This window comes from Sapajus apella, unplaced genomic scaffold (assembly GCF_009761245.1).
Source record: "Sapajus apella isolate SASKATOON/1434 unplaced genomic scaffold, GSC_monkey_1.0 scaffold46, whole genome shotgun sequence".
In the NCBI taxonomy this organism is placed as follows: domain Eukaryota; kingdom Metazoa; phylum Chordata; class Mammalia; order Primates; family Cebidae; genus Sapajus; species Sapajus apella.
The window spans coordinates 5,342,036-5,350,114 of NW_022436986.1; positions in this window are offsets into that span (position 1 = coordinate 5,342,036).

The window sequence follows — 8,079 nt, forward strand, 5'->3', positions numbered from 1 at the left end:
ATGGTTCAATCTGTCATTCTTGGCTTTTGGCAAAACTTCCAAGTGCAATCCTCTCCCATTTTCCCTAAATGGATTTCTGTCCCTCCTCTATTGTTATTTTAGTGACTCCATTTGCCAGTATGTATTTTGATTTACTAAGTTACCACAGATTCTGTTTGGAAGTGGGCTAGGCAGGCCATGCAATTACAGTGATGTTGCATCAGGCTCATCTAACTTATAAGTTTATTTTATTATTTTATTTTTTAATTTTAAATTTTTATGGGTATATCCGGTGTATATATTTATGGGTTACATGAGATATTTTGATATAGGCATGCAATGCCTAATAATCACATCAGGGTAAATGGGGTATCCATTACTTCAAGCATTTATCACAAGATAATTTTCAGACTTCCTTCCCGCAGCTGGGTGACATGGCTCACACCCAGCACTTTGGGAAGCTGAGGCAGGAGGATCCTTTGAGCTCAGGAGTTTGAGGCCAACCTAGGCAATATAGTGAGACCTCCATCTCTACAAACAAAGAAAAAAATTAGCTGAGCATGGTGGCACATGCCTGTGGTCCCAGCTACTCAGGAGGTTGAGGTGGGAGGGATCGTTTGGGCTTGGGAAACAGTGAGCTGTGATCATGCCACTGCCTTCCAGCCTGGGTGACAGAGCTAGACCCTGTCTTTTAAAAAAAGCTTCAAAACCACACACAAATCTAAGATGTTAAAGTTATTAGTCAGGACAGGCTGAATTTTGCTTCAGTAATAAACAACTCTTAAATATGAACGGCTTAGTGTAGCAAAGCCTCACTTCTCACGCTCCATGTCCATTGCAAGCTTGTGGGGTCACTGTTCACACTGACCTCTCTTAGATACAGAGGGTTCACAACCTGGAAGATTGTGGGACACCGCAGCAGGGGGAGGAGAAGAGGAAGAATCGCTTAGCAGCTCTCGAATGCTTCTGCCTGATGGTAACACATCACTTCCCTTTTCACAAGCCAAAGGAGGGACATACAATCCCGTCGTGTGCTCAGGTGGAAAATAACCAGAAATACCGAGGAACAAGCATTAATGTTGACGACATAGAGGCTCAGTGTTTTAAAATAATAGAGGAAACCCTGCAGGCAAGAAGAAATTTCAGTATTCCCCACCCTTGCCATTCATCACTAGGGATTTTCTGGTCATTTTAAAATCAGAATATTCCCAGATATTTGCATAGAATAAGTTCCTTTTGTTCCTTCCTTTGGTCTATTTCAGAGGTCCTGAATTTCCAGTGTGTGTAAGTATTCTTGTTTGCCATCGTACAATGCTTGTTCACAATCCTAAAATGTTTTCAGAGTGTTTTGGGCATAAGCATTTTCCCTGTATGTGCTGAATTTAGAATCTAATTTACTTAGGATGTGACTCTACAGTAATTGATACTAACAGCTGGCTTTAATTGTCCCCAAGTTTTATCACATTCTCCTCTTCTGTGCTTCACTTACAACCTTAGGAGCTAGTTTTTAAACAAAACTCTAAAAAGTCTTCCACATACATTATCTTATTTAGTAACGCTTATAACCCGAAGGAGGCGGTTTATTAGTGGAACATTTCCATTATGCAGAGAGGGCAAGTGACTTGCTCAAGGACACAGTGCAGATACGTGGAAGTGGAACTCGTGAATGTATTTCTGTCTAGCTTTAAATTCTGTGACTTTCTCATGATCCTAGGCAGGCTTCCAGTTGGGACAAGGAGGTCTTGTTTGGAAAGGCAGTTTACAGGCACTGAACTCTGCTCTGGAAATCTGTGGAAAGAACAGGAGGGAATGAGAGGCTCAGGCCCCATAGACCCTACTCCCTGCTGCCATCCACTCAGGGTATTGTGCTTCGTGAAATCCCAGTTTCCGCCGGGATTACTTCGGGCACACAACATGCTAGGAGCTGGATGTCCAGGAATTCCTGTTAATTAGGCATTTATTCACGGAACAAACATTTCCCTGAAGAGCTCTCTGCAGCTGACCAATGCCCTGATTTAGTCTTGGGAGGTGAGATGCCCATTAGTGTAGAATGCATGACAGTGTGAAGCGCATGATCATGTGTGAATTGCACATGTAAGTAGTGTAAGTATGTAATATGTCTAAGTGTGTAAGCTGTGTGATGTGTGTGTGTAGGGTTGGTGTTTGTGTTAGCCGTTCTCTGTTTGTAGTGTCACTAGATGAAATACAGGATGCTCAATTTAATCTGAACTTCAGATGAGCAACAAATTATTTTTTAGGATAAGTTTGTCCCATGCAGCATTTGGAACATAATTATACTAAAAATATGTTATTCATCTGAAATTCAAATGTAACTGGTCATCTTGTGTTTTGGTTTGCTAAATCTGGCTGCTATGTCTACATGCATGTTTGGCAGTATAAATGGACTTGCTTGTTTATGTCCCAGGGTGCACCTGAGTGTGTGTATGTTTGTGCCCGTGTGTCTCTGGGTGTATACGGGGTTCTGTGTGCATGTGGACCTGGCTGGTAAGGAGTCACTGGTTGGGAACCAACTGCTCCACCGCCCACAGCTCATCTCCTGTCAGTCCAACTCTACTGGACCAAGAGGGGTCAGGATGGGCCGGGTGTGGTGGCTCATGCCTGTGATCCCAGCACTTTGGGAGGCCGAGGTGGGTGGATCACCTGAGATCAGGAGTTCAAGACCAGCCTGGCTAACATGGTGAAACTCTGTCTGTACTAATAATACAAAAATTAGCTGGGTGTGGTGACAGGTACCTGTAATCCCAGCTACACAGGAAGCTGTGGCAGGGGAATCAGCTGAACCCAGGAGGCAGAGGTTGCAGTGAGCCGAGAGCGCACCATTGTACTCCAGCCTGGGCGACAACAGCAAAACTTCATCTCTGAAGAAAAGGGGTGGGGAGGAGGGGGTCAGGATGGGCCTTGAATGCCTGGTCAGGGAGTTTGGACTTTCTTCTGAGGGTAGCCATGTAAGGCTCTGAGCAAGGGAGCAGACAGAGCTAGATGTATTCTACAGAAGTCCCTCTGGCTTTATTGCAGAGAAAGAGCTGGAGAAAGCACACAGTGGGAGACTGAGGGAGCTGGATGGTGACCATGGTGAGGGAGGGTGAGGATCTGGTCTAGGGCTTTGGCAGCGGAGATGGAGAGAAAGGGTCTGATTGCAGGGCTCACTGAAAAACTATGCAGGGCTGAGGAAGTCAGAAGTTGCAGGTGGTGTTCATGTTTCCTGCCTGAGCACCTGGGCTGATGAACCATAGGCCCCCGAGTGTTTATCTTGCTCCCTTCTTCATCCTCAATGTCACGCACAGTGCCTGGCATGTAATGGATGCTCTGTGGGTGTTTATGGCATGAATACATTTACATGCAGATGAAACAAGTGGGAAATACATCAGGAGGAGAAAGAGGAGAAGGGGGAGGAGAGGAGGAGAAGAAAGAAGAGGAGAAGAAGGATGGGGAGGACGAGAGATACATCCTGGCTGCATGTCAGCCCTGGGGACTGACAGTGTCTATTTCATCCATGGCTATAGCTCCACATTAAATAGTACCCATCAGTGAGTAAATGGCAGTGTAAGCCAAATCCTAGCACAGTGCCTAGCATATAGTAGATGCTCAATAAATGTGAATTCCAACCTTCTTTTCAGGGAGTAAAGATGCTCCCATTATTCCGAGGAATTTCCTTCCCTGAGCACAATTTTTCTATTTTAGGGAGGCAATTGTCCTTTTGCTTAGGAAGACTTGTCTTTTCTGTCATTGAATTCTTGGGAAATTCAAAGGGCCTGGACCTGGAAGCTTGCTGTGGATTATGGGACAGTTAGAGCCCAAGAGAACAATGGTCTGATCCCGGGGGATGGCTCTAGTCAGGGTAATCCCCCTCATGGCCTCTCCTTCCTTCTGACATGGCCTTGTCATCTGCTGGAAACCCAGGGATTCTCCTGGGTCTGGCACATAGTATGTGCTGTGTAAATGTTTGCTGTGATTATTTTTGTTATTACTGTCCCTGGGCCTGGTGTTTCCTGAAATTGAATCATTTCTCTGACTCTAAAGCTTAGTTTATTTTATTCAAGCCTTGGGCTAACACCTCAATAGCTCAGGATTCCCGAAGCAGGGAAGACTAATTCCGACACGATCCCTTTCCGGCGATTTTTAAACACTCATGCTACAGAGGAAGGTAGGCTTCCTTCAAGAGCTCACTTAGTGTAGATAAACATTTGGCCGGTGGATATGCAAACAGTCCAAAAATGCACCTTTTTCTAAGTGTAGGGTCTCAGAAAGGGCTTTCAGGATTCAATGCATATTCATTTAGTCATTGGCTTGTTCATCTAGTAGTTCCCGCTGGAATATAAACCAGGGCAGGCTTTTTGCCTGCCTTGTTCCCTATTGGAAATCCAGTGGCAGAACAAGGCCTGAGACTTCGTATCTGCTCAATACATAGTTGTTGAATGAATGAATGAATGAATGAGTATCTTATCTGTGCTGGGGTGCCTGGCATTGGGACACCAGAATTGGACATAGTCCCTGCAGTCCATGGGCTTGTGGTCCTGCAGAACGTCCCATGCACCCAACATCTACCTGAAATACAGAGCAGATCAAGCCAACTGCCTGTGAGATAGGGAAGGCCCCTGCAGGGGTCACGGAGCCAGGCAGAAGGAATACCACTTCTTCTGGGAATACCAGAGAAGGCATCTTAGGCCAGGTGGTATTTTTTTTTAACAAAAGTCTGGAAATCGCCTTTTATTTTTGTTGTTTGTTGTGCAATATGTCAATGTTTTAATAAGGACTTTCATACCCGTCTGAAAGATCCACTGTGCTAATTATGTTAGGCCAGGTTCCTTGAGATCATTGTAGAATTCCAAGTTTTTTTTCTTTAAACCATGATCCTAATTATAATTTTAAAACTATAATGAATTTGTGTTTCTTTTACTGACATATAATATTATACACATTTATAGGGCACATGTGAGTGTTATATGCATGGAATGTGTAATGATCAAGTCAGGGTATTTGGGGTATCCGTCACCTTGAGTATTTATCATTTATTTATACGTGTTGATATCGTTTCAAGTCTTCTCTTCTAGTTACTTTGAAATACACAAAATATTGTTTGTTGTTAAGTATAGTCACCCTAGTCTGCTATCAAACATTAGAACTTATTTTTTCTGTCTAACTGTATGTTTGTACCCATTAATCACCTTCTCTTCATCACCCCCTCCCACCCATTCAGCTACCCACCCTCCCTTTCCAGTCTCTGATATCAATTATTTTATTCCCTATGCCCATGAGATCAAGTTTTTTTTTTAAATAAAAAAAATTGTATTTACCTAGAAGCATTCAGAATGTCAACAAAACAGCTGCAACTTTTTTTTTTTTTTGCAATTACAGAGTAGTAATCAATTAGCGGAACAAAAATTATTTCGTATAAGCTGCATCAGAGACAACTGAAGATGAAAAAACTACCATCCTCATATATAACTAATTTGTGCTGTGCACCAACAAGAGCCTGCTGTAAATTTCCATGCCAATTTACAGCCCCTGTACTGCACCAGGCAAGGTTAGTGGCTGCTGAAAATACCACCAGGACAGGGCTGTCTAAAGACACATTCGGTAGTGCGTTAGCTACACAAAAAAAGACACTGTACAGCTTAAAAACAAACCTTACGTAGCCTTACATTTCTATTTTTTTCTTTAAAAGGAGTGAGTTGTATACAGGGGGGTCAAATGCTTTATAGACAAGAAAAAAAACAGCTGTGCCAGAACCAACTATTCATCATCATCATCATCTTCATCATCCTTTTCCTCCTCATCCTCTTCATCTTCCTCAACTTCCTTTTCTTCCTTCTTTTTCTTGCTTTTTTCAGCCTTGACAACTCCCTTTTTTGCTGCATCAGGCTTTCCTTTAGCTGCAAATGACATCTCATTCATTTTTATGGCTGAAGAGTATTTTATTGTGTACCCATACCACATTTTCTTCATTCATCCATCTACTGATGGACACTTAGGTTAATTTCATGTCTTAGCGATTGTGAATAGTGATTCAGGAAACATGCGAGTGCAGGTATCTCTTTAGTACACTTGAGTTCCTCTCTTTCGGATAAATATCCAGTAGTGGGATTGCTGGGTCAGAGGGTAGTTCTATTTATAATATTCTGAGAAACCTCCATTTTGTTTGCCATAGTGGCTGGCTAATTTACATCCCCACCAAGAGTAGGTTAAGAGTTCTATTTGCACTGCTTTGGTTTCAGCATCAAGGAGGAGTTGGTGGAAGGTCAACAGGAGGAGCCATGGTCTAGAGCTGGGACATCTTGGTTGGCAGAGGAGTCCCAGGTAGGCCAGCTGGGGATAGAGGTCACAGGAGCATATGTTCAGGAGGGCAGGGCCCATGACTGTCTGGTCCTTCGTTATAAGGCATGGCATCTGGCACAGTGTGGGCTCTCGATAAGTTGTTAATTAAGAGAAAGAATGAATGACATGAGAGAAGAGAGAAAAGATGGGACCTAGAAGTCTTTCTGGAGGTTTCCTTGGCAACTACAATGGATTTCATTGTGTCCCCGTGTCTGCAAGGAGCCCCACCTCCATTACTTCCACAGCACTCCACCAAGTGATCATCTAGCTTTGGCTAGGATGTTTCTCAGGGATGGGGTGCTCACTCCCTCCTGCACAACTGGTTCCTTTTTTATATAGATCTGATTATTAGAGTATCCATCCTTACACTGACCACAGGGAAGCAGAATGGAGGCAAGGAAAGAGCACTGAACTTGGAGTCAGAAGACCAGGGCTTCGCTCCTGACCCTCCCACTGTCTTGCAGGTGCTTCTTGGGCAGGGGTAGATGTAGCCAGTGATTATGAATGTGGGCTTGGACATTTGGCATATCTGCCTCAGTTTCCTTATCTATAAAATGGGAATAGCAATGGTGCCTACCTCATAGGGCACTTGTGAGGATTAAATGAGATAATGCATGCAAAGTTCTTAGTGCCTTACTTGGCAAATTAGTAAATGCTCAATGAACGTTAGCTACGATTTTTCATATATCATCTCCTTTCTTCCTCTGCATAATGGGAATAAGAAGCCCTGCCTTGGATGTCTCTTGGGCTTGGTGTGAGGAGCCAGGGAGAGAATGGGCATGAAGGATCCTCAGAGGTGAGGGATTCTGCGTCATTTCCATTACATTGGCTTTTTCTGCAGGAGACCCCACTAGTGTGTACTTTACCCTGAGGTCACTCCTACGACACCCAGATCCTGAGGTTTTTTCCTCCCTTTGATGGCTTGGTTTCTGTTCCTTGACAGCCTGAATCATGACCTCTAAGATCTTATTTACTTACTTATTTATTTTTAGTAATAAATAAGTAAGCATTTATTTATCATCGTTTATATGGCCATTGTGTTGGATCGTCACCCAGGCTGGGGTGCAGCCTCAAACTCCTGGGCTCAAGCACTCCTCCTGCCTCAGCTTCCCAAGTAGCTGGGAATATAGATGCATGCCACCATGCCCGCATAATTTTATTTTTAATGTTTTTTAGAGTCAGGGGTCTTACTACGTTGCCCAGGCTGGCCTTAAACTTCTGACCTCAAGCGAGCCACCTGTCTCAGCCTCCCGAGTAGCTGGGATTACAGATCTATATTCAGAACAGGACTGCAAAGAAAGGAAAGGAAAATAAAGAAAAGGAAGTGGGCAAAGTTCTGGCTTTCAGTAGTTCCTTGAATAGCATAAGACACAGACTTGCTGCGAAGGGGGCTTGCCCAGCCTTTGAAATAACCATTTCCTTCCCTCCCGGCCTTTTTGAGATCAGAGAGGTGGGAGGGGGCATGGAGATTTAGTTCCCGGATGCACTGAAAGAAGGCTGTGAGCTTTCCTCTGATGTGCAACTCTTCTTCAGAGGCCCCGGCCCTGGGAGGCAGGGCTCTGGGCTGCCTGGCTCCTCCTGTGGTCTACCTTGGCCTCGCTGTAGGCCCAGCTGCTGCTGGCCACGCGGGTTTCTTTTAAGAGGCTTGGCTGACCCTCAGCACAGCTGAGATGTTCTGAGGCCTTGAATGTCAGCAATGGAAGCAGCTTTATGATTCTCTGGGCCAGAGGTTCCCAGGCTGGGGTCCCTGGACTCTGGGGGTGC